Genomic DNA, 18,473 nt, shown 5'->3' with positions numbered 1-18,473 from the left:
CCTGAATTCAAGCTCTAGTACTGGCGTGCACATATGGAAGGGAAGGAGGAAGGGAAGGAGGGAGGGAGGGAGGGAGGGAGGGAGGGAGGGAGGGGAAGGATGGATAGAAAGAATAAGAGGGAAAAGGGGAAAGAAAGAAAAAAGAGAAAAGAAAAACTCATTGGACTTATTCATCACAATAATTTAAGATGACATTGTAATGAAGTATGATAGCTACTATTTAGCATGACTAGAATATTTAGAATGCAGTATGTAATATAATTTGCCATGTAAAGGTTTTTTTGTTGTTGTTGAACTGACCATTAGTGAATAAGGTTACTGTATTTATTTCTGTTCATTGCTGAGGATTGAACCTAGAGCCCTACTAGGCAGGCATTCTTCCACTTCAGTGATACTCCTAAGTCCTTCCTTTGCTTTGTATTTCATTTCTGAGATTGGGTCCTGATAACTACCCAAATTGGCCTTGAACTCAAGATCCTTCTGCCTCTGCTCTCAATAGCTGGGGATTTTAGGCATGAGCCATCATGTCCATAATACTAAGATAGCTTGTCTTTCTCTTTCTAAATTTTCTTTTGCAGTGCCGGAGATTGGACTTAGGACATACTAGGTAAGTATTCTACCACTAACTACATTCCTGTCCTGTAACACTTAGATAATTTGATACTTTAGGTATAGCAATACATGTTTATACAATAGTGTAACATTTAAGTGCCATTTTAGAAATGAGCTAGGCACCAGTGACTTACACCTGTAAACCTAGCTACTCAGGAAGCAGAGATCTGAGGATTGCAGTTCAAAGCCTGCTTGGGCATGAGTCCATGAGACCTTTATCTCCAATTAACCAGTTAAAAGCCAGAACTGGGGCTGGGGCTCATGTTGTAGAGTGCCAACCTTAAGCATAAGAGCTAAGGAACATTACCAGGCCCTGAATTCAAGCCCTGGACTGACATACACATGAAAATATATTGTAAGCAGACTCAGACTGGGTAGAAGAGTCTGTGAGACTCTTATCTCCAGTTATTCAGCAAAAAAACAGAAATGGAAGTGTTGCTCAAGGGGCAAAGCACGAACTTCACATGAAAAAGCCAGTCGAGAGGTTGGGCTCTGAGTTCAAGCCCCAGTAAATACAGACACACACAGACACACACAGACACACACACATACACATAATTTCAGTTTGGGCACAAGTAAAATACTCCTTTTTAGTACATCTGTCCAGCTGTCTATTCAATTCATAGTTTCCTGAGGTATTATTCTAGTTCTGCCTGAACTTCTCCCATAAGCAAATCATAGCTATAAAGATCCATCCGCTCCTACTCCTTCCAAATGACATTTGCCACATGGATTTTTGTGATGCACCAACGTAGGCGGCGATGTGTTATCTGCACCAGCATGTTTGTACAATGAAAGATTCCCATCTCCTGTGTAAATGCACAAAATATTAAGGAGCAAAGAAAAACAAATCCAACCACATAAAATAGCCCTAGAGCTCTGTAAGGAGATCCCATTCCTGCTGCCTTGGAAGTGTGTGTGTGTGTGTGTGTGTGTGTGTGTGTGTGTGCGCGCGCGCTATTTCAGTTGGACATGTCTTTCCCTTCTGTTAATTCTTTCATGCCAGGCTCTGGCTGAATTATTTCTTTTGTCTGATAGCCAGAAGTTTGTGAAATTTTCAATAGCCAGCGATGAACTGTTATGGTACATAGAAGGCTCCTGCTTTCAGGGTTCTGAAGGGCAGTCTGCCAGCTTTCCTCTTAAAGGGTGCCACATATTTCTGTGCAGATCTTTCATCGCTGCTGGGAAAGCAGTCTGTCTATCTGTCAGGAACATTGGGCAAGCCTTTGTCAGAGATTTGGGCTGAAAGTAGAATCCCTACATCCAGCAGAAGATATGCTTTTATCCTAGGAAGAATCTGCTGCAATATGCATGCTTCTGCAATCTTAAATCTCATCCAAACTACCTCTCTTCTGAGGACTACCAAAGACTGCCAGTTCAGGGGTACAGTTGCCCTATATTTGCATGTATATTTGCTCAAACTTGGGGACTGGTGTGGTGGGAGGAATTACTGCAAGTAGAGTATTTTTCTAAAAGAGAAAAACATAGGAAACTTTCAAAATAACCACCTGGTTACTCTAAGGTTGGCAAACAGAAAAGTATTCTCTAGATTGAAAACAAAGACATTTCTCTCACACTTTGTATTGGTTAGTGCCTTCCTACTTTTTTTTTTACACAAGAGAATATATGCTATAATAAACACATCAAAGGATATAATTGGAAGAATTACAATGGAAACATTATGCGAAGTGAAATTTGAGTCTTAGGAAAAATTAAGTACATTACATTGACTTAAAGGTGCAAGGACAGAGACCCATTACTAGAATTCCTGTTTTGTTCTGCTTAATTTTATTGTCCTTTGTAGGTTATTGTTTATACCAATCCTGCATGGGAGAAATTGATACATTCCATTTTTCCTGATGTTCAAATGATGATTGGCAGTTTTAGCAGAAAATATTTTTAATTAGGATATGTACCTTGTTTTTTATACTTAATGCAGTTGCAGACTTGATATAATCTGGGATAGTATAAACATAACTTTAATATACAATAAAAAAACTTACATCACTTGTCAAGTTATGATGGTCAGAAACCAGACCCCAAATATCTTTGAAGTATGTCTGTATCTAATTTGAAGTCTAATTTTATTTTGCCTAACAGCCTTCCTACCTTCTGTGAAGAGGAGAAAGTCCCTCTGGAGCCAGGGTTCACCGTTGAGATGATTATGTCTCAGGAACAGAATTCCTGTCTTGTGGAATTTTGATTCTGTCCCCAGTAGAGCTGATCTGGACATTGGGTGGACCATGTCAAGGAAGCCATTTTAGAGCTGGAAGGGTCTTGGTAGTGTAGTTATTCCTTCTGCACACGCCCAGTTCAACCTGTGGGGGTTAATGCATATCAGCACCAACGTGGGCTTCCCATTACCGTATTTTAGATCAAACACAATGCATTATTACTCCAGTCATTTGTTAATAACTCCAAGAATAACGCCTACAAAACTGGTGCCACAAGTAGGGTGTAAGGAAAAATAGACATGAAATGAGAGATTAAAGAACTCAGAAGCACGCTGTCTTCCTGGTATTGAGAACATTTTTGTCTTCGGAGGCCAGTATAACCACAATGTTGATTTTTCCCTTTTGTAAGAGCTATTTCAGTGATGGGAAAAGTCCAGGTTTTCAATGAGTGTGGTCACTCAAGGCAGCGCATGAAGCGAGGAGCCTTATGCTGTGGAAGACTGAAGACCAGAAAAAGCATCTCCCCTCCTCAGCTGCAAGGGTTTGTGTGGGTCAAAGCACTTTCATTACGCAGGGCGGACGTGGAGACTCTGTCACCTCACCAACAACCCCAAGTCCAAGTCCATTCTGGCTTCAACCTTCTCCAGCTGCTTCTCACAGCTGTTTAAAAAAAAACAACCCTAAGTTCTAGTGGAGAATTATCTTTTCTCTCAAGAATGGAGATAAATCTGACTTGTCCCTCTATTTCTATCATAACTTGGAGCCTTAAAGCTTTGTGGCGTTTTGCTGGTTATCTTGGAGATAAGACTCTCATGGACTTTTCTGCCCAGGCTGGCTTTGAACCAGGATCTTCAGATTCTCAGCTTCCTGAGTAGCTGCTTTGACAGGTGGAGCCACCGGCGCCTGGCTCTGTGTGGCATTGGATTGGATAATGTCATCTTGTCAGAGAGGCAGGTTTATCTGGTAATTTGGCCTTTCGTTCACCACATTACTTGTCTCTGCTCTAGGGAATGAAGTGAGATGAAATAGCTCATTCATTTTCTCTGTATATTTCTCCAGGATCACAGTGATCTTGAGTCATGTGTATTTTTCAAAGAGAGTTTCTCTCTCTCTCTCTCTCTCTCTCTCTCTCTCTCTCTCTCTCTCTCTCTCTCTCTCTCTCTCTCTCTCTCTCCCCCCTCTCTTTCTCTCTCTTTCTGTGTGTGTGTGTGTAGAAAGAAAGAGAGAGCATGTATGTGTACACACACACGTCCTGGGGGTTAAACTAGGCCTGGGTGCTGCCTCTGAGTTCAGTTAGAGTCCCACACTAGCACTTAAGCCACAGCTCCACTTCTGGCTTTGTGCTGGCTAGCTGGAGATAAGAGTCTCAGGGACTTTCCTGTCCAGGCTTTCCTGCCCAGGCTGGCTTTGAACCATGAATAGTAGACAACTCTTGAGTAGGTAGGATTACAGGGGTGTGGCACTGGTGTCCAGTGAAAGTCATTTTCTGTTGTTGGAACTGAACTTGAGGATTTCTGACCCTGTTACCACATCCTTTCGCCTTTCAGGGTTATTTCTCTTTCCACGCCTTGATAGGCTTAGAAACTGCCCTGTGGCCATTTCTTCAAAGAAGAAGCTTCTCTGCTCAGAGCCTGTGATTTCTCTGCTCTGGGCTCTGTTTTGTGTGCAAAAAGGAGACTGTCGGGTCCCCTTATGTGAGGTATGTAATATGTTTTCTGCTAATCCCGAGTTCCATCAGGGATACTTCTCTGCCAGAATCAGTTGTCAGGAATCTTCGGAACTGCCTTCAGCAACTCTGTGTGTGCCAGACCGAGTTGGGACTTCCAGGTGATTCGGAGATTCCCATGGGAAGGCGCAGGCCTGGGCTGGTGTGCTTCAGCCAGGGACTGTGAGAAGGCGGAGGCTCAGGCTCCAGGTCTTCTGAGCATACGCCCTGTGGACTTTCAAGATGGATCAGGTGGTCGAGAACTAGCTGGCTGAGAAGAGCCCAGGGGTGGGGCAGGTGTGCTGCCTTCTGGGCTCCCACTTAGATAAGCACCCCACAGGAGAACAAGTGTAGGACTTACCCAGGGCAGAGGGCAGTGTGGGATTCACTGTGGTTGGGAGTCATCGGGAAGTGGGTTTGCCTTGAGCTCCAGAGGATGAGGATATTAAGGAATGTACAGAGGAGAGCCCTGGTGGCTCACTCAAGTAACCCTAGCTACTCAGGAGGCTGAGATCTGAGATTCAAGGTTTGAAGCCAGCCCTGATAGGAGAGTCTGTGAGATTCTTAGCTCCAGTTAACCACCAAAAACACGGCAATGGAGCTCTGGTTCAAGTGGCCAAGTGCCAGCCTTGAGTGAAAAAGCTAAGGAACAATGTCCAGGACCTGGATCCAAGTCCCAGGTCTGCCTTACCCCCCACCCCCACCCCCATACAGCACAGGCTAAGCAGTCAAAAGGAGTCAGGTTGTGGATAGGTGATCATCTCCTGGTATTTAGCAATGAAAGTTGAGCCCTGGGAACCTCCTGAGTCCTGGACACCGTGGATTGGCTGGTCTCTGTGGGCATAAAGACAGAACAACTTATGACCTACTGCCTGGCATGTAGCCCTCCCACCTTTAAGAGAGCTGGTAGGGGGAGATAGAGATAGAGAGAGACAGAGAGAGAGAGAAGAGAGAGAGTGAGGAGCTTTAACTATTACTATTATTATTTTCTGCCAATACCAGGCTTTGAACTCAGTGCTACTTGCTTCCTTGGATTGCTGGCTCTGCTGCCTCTAGCCTGACTTTTTACTGTTTATTTGGGAGATGAAGTCTCACACATTTTTTCTGCCAGGGCTGGCTTTGAACCAAGGTGTTCCACATCCAAGACCAGGGCAGGCAGAAATCTCTGAGACATAGTCTCCTGGGTAGCTAGGGTGACAGGCCAAAGACACCAGTGTTTGGCTTATTTTTTTTTTTTAAAGAGGGGCTGTGGATATGGCCTAGTGGCCAAGAGTGCTTGCCTCATATACATGAAGCCCTGGGTTCGATTCCCCAGCACCACATATACAGAAAACGACCAGGAGTGGTGCTGTGGCTCAAGTGGCAGAGTGCTGGCCTTGAGCAAAAAGAAGCCAGGGACAGTGCTCAGGCCCTGAGTCCGTCCAAGCCCCAGGATTGGCAAAAAAATGATGATAATAATAAAATACACATTATTAAAAAATATTTTTTTCCCCAGAAAGCAGCTTTTAGACTAAATTTGGAAAAGGAATAATTTTGACTTAGTTACCATATCGTAAGGTACTCTGGGATTCTCAGTTTCTTCACTTCAGCTGAGTGACAGGCTTGTTTTATTGTGAGTTGCCCTTAATTCACCATCTTGTATGGCTTTAAACTTTTTCTCTGCCAAAAAAAAAAAAATAGTTCTCCTTCCCTCCTCCTCTCTCCCTCTCTCTTTCTCCCTCTCTTTTTTTTCCTCCTCCTCTCTCTCCTCTCTCACCCACCTACCACCCCTCTTGCTGAAAATTGAACCAGAGGTGAGCCTGCATGATAGGCAATACTCTGCCGCTTGACCCATGCCCCAGCCCATTTGTTTCATATTTTGAGTTTGAGACTCGCATTAACTTTTCTCCAGCTGGCCTTGGACTCTTGAGTCTCTTGCCTCTGCTTCCCCAATAGCTGGGGTGACCCTCCAGCACCACCGCCCATGCTCAGACAATATCTCCCATAGGAACTGTCCTTACTGAGATGTTATGTCCTGCCTGCAGGCCGTCTGCATCTAGGCACTGAAAGCATTTTCTGTGATCGTAATTCTCCTTTCTGGAATTTAGTTTCTCCCAAGAGTGAAACTAAAGCTTAAAAGGTTTTCCTATAATGGACTTCTAAAACTGTGTGTGTGTGTGTGTGGTATATGTGGTATGTGTGTGGTGTGTGTGTGGTGTGTATGTGCTGTGTGTGTGTGTGGTGTGTATGTGCTATGTGTGTGTGGTGTGTGTGGTGTGTATGTGGTGTGTGTGATGTATGGTATATATGGTATATGTGTGGTGTGTATGTGCTGTGTGTGTGGTGTGTGTATGTGGTGTATATGTGGTGTGTATGTGGTGTGTGTGTGGTGTGTATGTGGTATGTGTTTGTGGTGTGTGTGGTGTGTATGTGGTGTGTGTGATGTGTGGTGTATATATGGTATGTGTGTGGTGTGTGTGGTGTGTATGTGCTATGTGTGTGGTGTGTATGTGGTGTGTGTGGTGTGTATGTGGTATGTGTGTTTGTGGTATGTGTGGTATGTATGTGGTGTGTGTGTGATATATGGTGTATATATGGTATGTGTGTGGTGTGTGTGGTGTGTATGTGCTATGTGTGTGGTGTGTATGTGGTGTGTGTGGTGTGTGTGTGGTGTGTATGTGGTATGTGTGTGGTGTGTATGTGGTATGTGTGTTTGTGGTATGTGTGGTATTTATGTGGTGTGTGTGTGTGTGATGTATGGTGTATATATGGTATGTGTGTGGTGTGTGTGTGGTGTGTATGTGCTGTGTGTGTGGTGTGTATGTGCTATGTGTGTGTGTGTGGTATGTATGTGGTATGTGTTTGTGGCATGTGTGGTGTGTATGTGCTGTGTGTGTGGTGTGTATGTGCTATGTGTGTGTGTGTGGTATGTATGTGGTATGTGTTTGTGGCATGTGTGGTGTGTATGTGGTGTGTGTGGGGGGGTGTGTGAGTGTACTGCTAGTGTTGGAACCCCAGGCCTCACTCATACAAAGCATGAACTCCAACATTGCGCTACCCCCCAGCCCTGTAATATTTTTAATGATAAGACACATAAACCTTGTAACTTTTGAAACATAGAAAATACTCAGAGATCTGGAAATTTAGGAAAAGTCTCTACTATTTCTAGCATTTATTTTGTTTTGTTCTGCTTTTTACTTGGTAAAGATATGTATACATCAATCTTCTTCAGTCAGGTGCTGGGGTCTCCCTCCTGTAATCCTAGCTACTTAGTAAGTTGAGACCTGGAGGATTATGGTTGCAAGGCGGCCTAGGCAGAAACATTTCAAGAGTCTATCTCCAAATACCCAAAAGTATCTGTCCCAATTACTAGCCCCATGGGTGACCATTGTTGAGCAAAATGCCTGACTTAAAGCGTGGCTCAAATGGTAGAGCATTAACCATGAGCATGAAAGCTCAGAAAGAAAGCAAGGCTATGATGAGTTCAAACCCACAACATACAAGAAACAAATCTTATTCATCTACATTTTATTCCTCATAGATAATAGATGATTAGCACTAATGAAACAAAGTAATAAATATAAGGACACCAAATTTCAATTGAGTATTGCTCAATAAAAATGTATCTGTCCTGTATAAAATACTCCCCTGAGAAGTAGGAACTAGCCATCCTTTATCCTTTTTTGAACCTTCTTTTTTGTTGTTGTTGTTCCTCCTGTGTTAGTGGGGATCGAACCCAGAGTCTTGTGCATTCTAGGCCAGTGCTTTGCCACTGAACTGCAACCCTGCATTTCTTTTTTGTCTTTGTGTTAATAAACAAGTATGTTTAATCTCCCTCATACTCCAAATCTTGGCAGATACAATTTGGGCTGAAATGAGCTCCTCTTGATTGCAATCTGAGGTTTTATGACCACAATCAGATTCCTACAGCAGTCATGTCCCAGAGAAGCGTCTGTCCCAGCTCTTCTCTCCACGGTGACCACTGTGATCTAGATCTAGAAAAAGCAGGTTGCTTCAAATCACTTCCAGTTTGAAAGATGGGGAGATACCAGGTCTTTGGCCAGCACAGTCAGCATGCCAGTCACTATTGATCATTGTGACAAAATGCCTGAGCAAGAGCAAAGAGACTTGAACTACTGAGGCCTCACCAACAAGTTCATTGCTTTCTCACAAAGTAGCTTGGAAGTGAATGGTTCAGAATGGCAAATATCTCTGTTCAGAGACCCAAATTCCCTCCATCACATTGCTTTATGGTCCCACAGGATGTACTCCTTACCTGCAGAGGTGAAGAGGGATTAAGGTAACTCTCATAGGGCCCCAGAGTTAGTTCTTAGGAGAAGTTCTTATAAAAGAATGCAACATAGTCAGCCCCAGCCTTTCTGGCAGTGTGATCTCTCCCCATGGGGGTGCTCTGGGGACTGTGACACCCCTTCCCCATGATGGACTGGGGAAGGTCCTTGCCAGAGTTGGCTCTTTGTACTTTGAACCTTCACATGTGCAAGCTGAATATACTTCACTTTATAAGTGATCAGCTTAACGTATTTTGTTATAGCAACAAGTGGACTAATTCATATAGCCAGCCATAAGGGAAGTTGGTGAGTGTAGTTTTTCTCACATCTAAAATACAAATCCATTTTTTTATCTTGTCTCTAAGTGCACACCCACGCACAACAATTATGCGAACATATGCCTCGCTAAAATTGGACACCTAAAGTTAAACATTCATTACTTCCAGTGCAACATTGTGAATCAAATGCTTGCACTGATATTTAGTCCTTCACAAAATGCTACTGATGTGAGAATAAAGGAATAAAAATGGTTTTAAAAAAAAGTCTGGGGCTGGTAATATGGCCTAGTGGTAGAGTGCTGGCCTCCCATACATGAAGCCCTGGGTTCGATTCCTCAGCACCACATATATAGAAAAGGCCGGAAGTGGCGCTGTGGCTCAAGTGGTAGAGTGCTAGCCTTGAGCAAAAAGAAGCCAGGGACAGTGCTCAGGCCCTGAGTTCGAGCCCCAGGACTGGCCAACAACAACAACAACAACAAAAAGTCCAAGAAGACAGAGAGGAGTAAGAGGAGAAAGTGATGCTTTGCAAAATGGAAAGCAGATGGACCAGGGGATGCTGACCTGGCTGAGCAGGAAAGACCGTTGCTCACTTGGCAGCAGAGGGAGCAGAGAGGGAACAGTCCAGCCAGGAGTTCACAGATTTCCTCCAGAACGCCAGAAGCCATCACTGTGATCTGAAGTTTGGTGGTGGAGGGAGGAATGGCAAGTCTGTTTAATAGCAATCAGACTCCCAGATTTCCTGCTGAACTTCAGCAGTGTATTGGTCGTCTACCTCAATAGGCTACAAGAATCTTTTTTTTTTTTTTTTTGCCAGTCCTGGGGCTTGAACTCAAGGCCTGAGCACTACCCCTGGCTTCTTTTTGCTCAAGACCAGCACTCTACCACTTGAGCCACAGTGCCACTTCTGGCTTTTTCTGTTTATGTGGTGCTGAGGAATCGAACCCAGGGCTTCATGTATGTGAAGCGAGCACTCTATCGCTAAACCACATTCCCAGCCAGCTACAAGAATCCTGAGCTTGGACGTTCTCAGGAGCCTGAGCTGTGGGACTCAGACTCCCTCCCCTCACGGGAGCTGGAGGAGCAAGGGACCTTTACAGCCGACTGAGCGGAAGGAAGACCTAACATTGAATGGTCAGTTCCATGGCTCTCTCCCACATCAGGGTCCCATTATCCTTGTCAGAATACTGCTACAATAAGAGACTGGAGGATTTGGGCTGAGTGCCAGTAACCCTAGCTATTGAGATCCAGAGGTTCGTAGTTCTAAGCAAGCCCAGACAGAAAAGTAGGAGACTTCACCTTCAAAATACTAACAAAAATCAGAGCTAGAAGCATGGTTCAGATGGTAAGAGTGCCGGCTGAGCAAGCAAGCTGAGCAGAGGCCCTGAATTCAAATTCTGGGGGAAGGAAGGCGGGAGGGAGTGGATTAGGGGGGAGAAAATGGGAGAGATGAGGAGAAGGGAACGGGGTTGGAGAATTCTTCTCTGGGAAAACTGCCAAGCCCAAGAAAGTAGATCTGCTGAAGTCTAATTCTTGGGAGTACCCATCTGCCATCAGGCCCAACACATTGCTTCAGAAAATAGGCATTTGTATTTTTGGAGTAAGGAGAGAAAGTAAACAGAAAATTGTAAGAGAAGGAGTGAATAGTAAAAGAATAGTAGCTGGGTGCTGGTGGCTCACACTGCAATCCTCGCTACTCAGGAGGTTGAGATCTAAGGATTACAGTTCAAAGCCAGACCAAGCAGGAAAGTCTATGAGATTCTTATCTCCAATTAATCAAAGCAAAAGCTGGAAGTGGTGGTGTGGCTCAAGTGGTAGAGTGCTAGCCTTGAGCAAAAAGGAGCTTAGGGACAGCATCCAAGCCAGAGTTTGAGCCCCAGGATTGGTAGGGGGGAAAGGAATAGTAAAATAAGAACCAAATGCGATAAAAAACAAAAGAAGTTGACGTACAATGTGGACATGATGCACAGATGAACATAAGCAGGAGCCCCATTCCCATATTACATTAGGAGGACACCAGCAGACACTGTCTCAAGTAAAGGCCAAAATGAAGCCATTTATCACACAATTTACAAATGTCAATACAAATACATAAAGAAATGACAGGTGTGGTGGCACATACCTGTAATCCTAGCATTGGGGAAATGAAAGCAGGAGAATCCTGAGTTCACCCAACTAGGGTTACATAGTGAAACAGAAAGAGAGAGGGAGAGGAAGGAGAGAGGGGGAGGGAGAGAGAGAGGGAGAGAGGGGGAGGGAGAGGGGGGGAGGGAGAGGGGGGGCAGGAGGGAGTGAAGAAAGGAAGGAAGGACAGAAGGAAGGAAGGGAGGGAGGGAGGGAGGAAGGAAGGAAGGAAGGAAGGAAGGAGAGAGAGGGAGAGGTAAAGGAGGGAGGGAAGAAAGGAGAAGAAACAAAGAAAAAGAAGAAGGGAGAGGAAAGGAGGAAGGAAAGAAGGAGAAAGGAAAGGATAGAAGAAAGGAAGGAAGGAAAGAAGGAAGGAAGAAGAAGGAAGGAACCAAGGAATGAAGGAGTGCAGAGAGAAATAAAGAAAAGAAAGGAAGGGTGGCTGGGAATATGGCCTAGTGGCAAGAGTGCTTGCCTTGTATACATGAAGCCCTGGGTTCAATTCCCCAGCACCACATGTACAGAAAACAGCCAGAAGTGGTGCTGTGGCTCAAGTGGTAGAGTGCCAGCCTTAAGCAAAAAGAAGCCAGGGACAGTGCTCAGGCCCTGAGTCCAAGGCCCAGGACTGGCAACAAAAAAAAAAAAGGAAGGAAGGAAGGAAGGAAGGAAGGAAGGAAGGAAGGAAGGAAGGAAGGAAGGAAGGAAGCAGGCCAAAATTATTGACTCTGAAATCTCTATTGAAATTTATGAATGCAAAGATTAGAACCAGAAGTGTAGGTGGGAGGTGGGGAGGAAGTTAACAAGGAAAGTTTCAGACCAAAAATTTAAAGGCTTTAAAAGAATCCTGGAACTTTGAGGAGAGAGAGGGGATTCCTATTTTAAGAAATCTGAGGAAGTGGCGCTGTGGCTCAAGTGATAGAGCACTAGCCTTGAGCAAAAAGAAGCTCAGGGACAGCACCTAGGCCCCAAGTTCAAGCCCCAGAACCAGCAAAACAACAACAACAAATCTGAGCTTGAGGTTAAGCCATCAAATGTCTACTATGGCTTGAAAGGTGTTGTAGAATTTGCAGATGCTGTTTCTAAGGTTTTTGTTTATGTTAATGATAGGACATTGGCCAGGTGCTGGTGGTATGTACCTGTAATCCCAGTACTCAAGAGGCTGAAATTTGGGGCTTACAGTTCAAAGCCAGCTGGGCAAGAAAGTCCATAAGACTCGTATCTCCAATTAATCATCCAAAGGCCAGAAGTGGAGCTGTGGCTCAAATGGTAAAGTACTAACACACAAAAGTTCAGGGGCAACACTCAGGCCCTGAGTCCAAGCCATAGGACTGGTATAAAAATAATTATAATAGGAAATGAATTTGTCGGGAGCATACTAAGTGCTGAAGACTTGGGCTGATTACATAAGTTGCCATCAGAGAAATATTTTTCTGATGACTCCTTCTTTTATGACCTGTTCTCAAACTTCTAAACACGAGCAGATAATGCTGACAGTGCAGATATTGCTGCACCGCAGCCTATACAGAACAATCACACACATGTTAACTAAAGCTCACCAGGTTTGTATCAGATATTGAGTATCAATTAACAAACTTGTCTCTTCCCTTTATTTCTTAATGTGTAACATGATTCTGAAACCCTTCTTTGATGCAGAAACAATAGGGAGCCAAATGAGGAGAGTTCTTCTAAAGCCCACTCTGCGCTCCACAGATGTTAGGACTAAGAAGCTAGGCCTGAGTTTCCCATCCATGATTTAGGGGACACTGGAAGAAGAACAAATGGTAGTTGTAGGGAGGCCTCTGAAACCCAGTTGGCTGCTGAGGATAGAATAAGAGGTGTGTCACAATGAGTATGTATGGGACTCATAAGCAGGAGGCTCAAGCCTCTCATCACGTGTCTTTGCTGGTTCTGAGCCATTTAGTTGTTTAGTTCCCACATCTGCAAAATGAAGACAACGTGGTCTATCTCATTGGTTCTCATTTGAAATTTTTAAAAAAGCTCTCTGCTCTCTGAAGGGGGAAATCTTTTGCTGAGACCTAAGTTGGACACTAGGAATGGACTTCTGGGCTCCCCTTCCCCAGCTGCTTCCCAGTCAGCAGGGATCTGCGTGCTTTCCCCACCCACATTCCAGTTCTGGCCAATGAGAAATGAGAGCTGAGAGCTGTTTGCTTAGTGGCTTTAGGGAAGGTTTTTCCATACTGGAAAAGTGGAGATGCGTAGGGAAACGGATTCTGCCCCTTGCTTTTGAACAGGATTACATCATTGTGGTAGTCTTGCAAACCCACAAGGCCATTTGCAAGAGAATGACAAAAATGCCAGTCTGAAGCCTGGCAGTCATCAGTCCCACACCATGGCAGTAATGTCTGACTCAAGTCTCCCTATTATGCAAGAACAATAAAGCTTGAGTCAAACTAATTTTCTGCCCTTCCCCCAAGGCATTTCTATTTTTACCATAGGTCCAAACACATCGTTGTATTTTTTATATTATTTATTTTACACATTATATTATTATTTTTATTTATTTGCTCTTATGCAGGTACCAAGGCTTGAATTCAGGGCCTTGTGTTCTTGCTTAGCTTTTTTCTTTCTTTCTTTTTTTTTTTTGCCAGTCCTGGGGCTTGGACTCAGGGCCTGAGCACTGTCCCTGGCTTCTTTTTGCTCAAGGCTAGCACTCTGCCACTTGAGCCACAGCGCCACTTCTGGCCATTTTCTGTATATGTGGTGCTGGGGAATCGAACCCAGGGCCTCATGTATATGAGGCAGGCACTCTTGCCACTAGGCCATATCACCAGCCCTCTTGCTTAGCTTTTTATGCTCAAGGCTCTTATCTCCAGTTAACTACCATAAAGGCCAGAAGTGGACCTGTGTCTCAAGTGGTAGAGAACTATCCTCAAAGCAAAAAGCTCAGGGACAGAGCTCAGAACACGAGTTCAAGCCCCAAGACCAGCACACAAAAAGGGGTTGGGGGCAGAGGAGAGCTAAACTGAGAAGCTGGAACCAGGAAGCAACTAATAAAGCTGTTAAACTTCCTGCCATTTAAATTCTAAGTTACAAGGACTGGAAGACCTAAAGGGGCTCTCTGAATGGGTAAAGCTGATCTAAAACTTACTGTCTGTTTTGGATAGGCCCAGAGACATCTCCACCATTTTAGAATAATAATCAGCATCCACCTTGGCTGCTCAGAACCATTGTCTCGTGGTTGGGATTGCTAGACCATATGACCTCACGTATCAACCCCCCTACCCCCCCTACTCCCCTTCCTCCCAGCTCAGAAAGAATAAAGGCAGCAGATAATTGTCGGGCTTAATTTCCACGTCTCCCCTGGGGAGACACCGAGCCTTTAATTGTGGGGGACACTCAGCTCTGTGCGCTACTCCCGCCAGCGGGAGGGCAGAGTGTGTCCTGGTCGGGCTGCTGAACCCCCTGCGTCCCCAGCCCCCCTTCCGTTTAAGAGCAGACACTGGACACAGAGATTTCGGGGGAGTGTCTGATGGTCTACAGGCTTCCAAAGGGTTTTATTCAGGGGAGGGGTTTATATAACAGTAATGGCGGCAGGAAGAGGAGGGACTAACTGGGTATTAATGATTGGCTAATGAACTGTCCATCACGGTGATGTTACGGAACTTCCTCTATGGGCGGAGATCACGGCCCACAGAACCACCCTCTTGGGCTTGGCGCCATTACAATATCACACGTGGCCGAGGCGGAAGGCGGGGCTGGTTTGCTATCTCTTCCGGTAGAACCCGGAAGGGGGTACGAGGGGATAGCAGCCAAGCAGCCCCAGGGCGGGAGAAGGGGCCTGTCTCTTGGGTTTAGCCAGACCCCGACAGATAATAACTGCCAATTTTGAGTCTTTACCTCTCTCTTCCTGCTTGAGCAGAAAATGTTTCTCTTTCTCCCTACTTTAGCCCTGTTAAAAACTTCCACCTCACGAGACTCCTCCACGTATGGATCCCATGGACCTGTGGTTTTGTGTTGGAGCTGAGAAGCTGAGGGAGCCCCTCATTCATTCTCCAGTGGTGGTGACAGAGGCAGGAAGCGGAAGCTCAGGAAGTGGAAGCATGGCCCCACCCCCAGGACAGTTCACTGGCTGCTGTACCACACAGCTTGGGAACCTGCCACTTCCTGGTGTGTGATCTTGACAAGAGACTTCACTTCTCCAGGCTGGAGTTGCCTCATGTATAATCTAGCAATTATAAAAGGACTTTGAGAAAACAATTTTCATTAGCACACATTAGTTGTACAAGGAGGGGGGTGGCTCCTTGTGACATTCCCATACATGCATATGGCATCAAGATCACTCCCCCCCAATTGCTCTATTCCCCCCTCCTCCTTCTGAAACCACTTAACCTGGCTTCATTGCTCTGTTCTCATATACTGAAAGCACTTTATTTCAGTAGAAATGAGAGAAGTCGTTGAGTTTCTTCATGTAAAGGGTGAACTCAGCTAAGGACTCAGAACGTGCTGGAACATGTACTGTGGACTATGGTTCCTGTGTTCATTCCCGGGCCTCTTCAGTGTGCTCACAGTGATGCAAGTTCATAGGAAAGCAGGTAGTCAGGGACCTGGGGCCTATACAGCTTGGAGGTGGCAGACTAAGTGGGTACACGCAAACCTACCCAACAAAATGGGGTTGGCAGGCTGGGAATATGACCTAGTGGTAAAGTGCTCACCTCGTATACATGAAGCCCTGGGTTCGATTCCTCAGCACCACATACACAGAAAAAGCCAGAAGTGGCACTGTGGCTCAAGCGGTAGAGTGCTAGCCTTGAGCAAAAGGAAGCCAGGGACAGTGCTCAGGCCCTGAGTTTTTTTGACTGGCAAAAAAAAACAAAACAAAACAAAATGGGGTTGGCATGTCATGATCTTATAGGAAACAAAGGAAACCCACCAAGGATCCCAATTCTCCTTATTTCACCCAAAGGCCATCTCTTAAGTAGGAAGATGGCATAGATGGATGAATGAGCTAGCTTCAAGTGCTAGCTTCTCCTGCTCACTTCCCTCCCTCCCTCCCTCCCTCCCTCCTTCCCTCCCTCCTTCTGCCCTTCCTTTCTTCCTTCCTTCCTTTCTTTTGCGCCACTACTGGCGCTTGAATTCAGGGCCTGGGTGCTGTCCCTTGGCTCTTAGGTTAAGGATGATGCTCTACCACTTGTTACACCTAAGATTCTAGTGGTTTCTGTATTTGTTTGGGTTTTTGTTGTTTGGTTTTGGTTTTTTGCTTTTTGTGGTGTGTGTGTGTGTGTGTGTGTGTGCATGTGTGTGCGTGTGTGTGTGTGCATGTGCATACATGCACGTGGAATTTGAAACTTTGGGCCTGGGCATTATGCCTGTGCATTTGTGCTCAACACTAGCCACAGCTCCACTTCCAACTTTTTGCTGGTTAATTGGAGATAAGAATCTCACGGACTTTCCTACATACCAGAGTTAGTTTTTTTGTGTGTGTGTTGGATTTGAACTAAGAGCCTGGGTGCTGCCCTGAGCCTCTTTGTGCTCAAGGCTAGTGCTCTGCCACTTGAGCCACAAAGCCACTTCTAGTTTTTTAGTATTTAATTGGAGGTAAGATTCTCAGGGGGACTTTTGTGTCCATGCTGGCTTTGAGCCATGATTCTCAGATCTAAGCCTCCTGAGTAGCTAGGCTTGCAGACCTTAACCTACCAATGCATGTCCTGGGGCTAGTTTTGAACATCAATGCTCAGATTTCAGCCTCCAGAGTAGCTAGGATTATGAAGGTGAGCCAACCTTGCCAGGCCCAGCTCATATTTCTTTTCTAACACGCTTTTCTATCACCAGTACTTGAGTCTCTATGTTGTCAAATGAAGGACCACAGTCAACCTAGCTGCCTTAAATATCTGGTATTATATTTGGTGTGTTGACCAGGAAGTTAAGGATCAATTTCTAACTGAGATTGCTTTTTTCTGACTTGGACTCATCGGACAACAACAACAGTAAACTGTAAGAATCTTAATAAAACTTTCCATTTGTCAAAAGTCATACAACCATAAACCGAGAAAATGTGAACTTCACCTTACTTGTTATTTATCAAGCTTAGTTCTTGTTTTCTCTTGCAGTATGTGTTTACTTCAAGCTGTCTCACCTCATTACAAACACACCATGCTGTCATCTCAACAAATCTTCACACAGTTGCGGCTATCAATTAAAGCATGAAGGCTAGGTTGAAGTTAGGCAACTGAATGTTGTTGTTGTTTTGTGCCAGTCCTGAGGCTTGAATTCAGGACCTGGCACTGTCCTTGAACTTTTATGCTCAAGCCTGGCATTCTACCACTTGAGCCATACCTCCACTTCTGGCTCTTTGGTAGGTAGTTGAGGATAAGTTTCATGGACATTCCTGTTCCAGCTGGCTTCGAACTGTGATTCTCCAAACTCAGCCTCCTGAGTAGCTAGGATTACTGGGGTGAGCCTGCAGTACCCAGGTCATCTATATTTGTTTATTCTAAACACTTTAACAGTTTTCTATTTGTAGGCACAACTAAAGTCAACTTAGATGCAATCACTGATACTTTCTACAAATCTCAGCAACCAATAATTTTTTAAATTGCCATGTGGTTAAATGAAGAGTTTGCTTGAGTGCTTTAAAAAAATTGCGGATTTCTTTTACAGTTTTCATGTGTTTTCTTGCCCAAAAATATTTGAAGAGTTTCCATTAACAGCAGACATTTTTTAAGCAGCTCTGTGAAGTCAGAACATATTTGCCTCCTTTCTTTTCCCCTAAGCAGACATGAGCCCACAACCCCAGAACCTACAACAATGGTAGTCCTGTAACTACACCAACAGCCTATCCTACATCATCATCTAAATCGTGCTTCAACTTGTCTATCCTCCTCTTAGCGTTTCCAGCTGTCTCTGACTGAGATTCTAGCAGAGTGCTGAATGAATGGAAACACCAACCACTTGTTATTGCTGATAAGGAAGAAGAAGTGACACATTGTTTCACAGGATGCATTGTCTCAGTAAGTGGGAGGGAAATCCCTAACAAAACTGTCTCATTGTTGCTAATGGGTAGAAGCCAGACCAAGTCATATATTGTTTCTGAGGGCACTTGAGGTCCTTGCTTTTGTAAGCAGGCCATCTTCCATTCGCATCAGTTCTTTTTCAATGCATGTGTTGGCTGAGTTTGAAAATGGGGCACCTGCTCGATGCTCTCTCTTGTTGAGGCTAGCATGCTGTGGAAACTTGGTCCTGTCCCTGGAGTTTTTGATTATCACGTTCCTCCTCCAGACAATGAAAGGATTGAAGTCCTTAGTACATTACTGCCAGCTTCCCAATAGTTTAGCATAATAATCCCTGGAGAAATGTC

This window comes from Perognathus longimembris, chromosome 4, assembly GCF_023159225.1.
Source record: "Perognathus longimembris pacificus isolate PPM17 chromosome 4, ASM2315922v1, whole genome shotgun sequence".
NCBI lineage: Eukaryota > Metazoa > Chordata > Mammalia > Rodentia > Heteromyidae > Perognathus > Perognathus longimembris.
Note: the sequence above shows the minus strand (reverse complement) of the source record.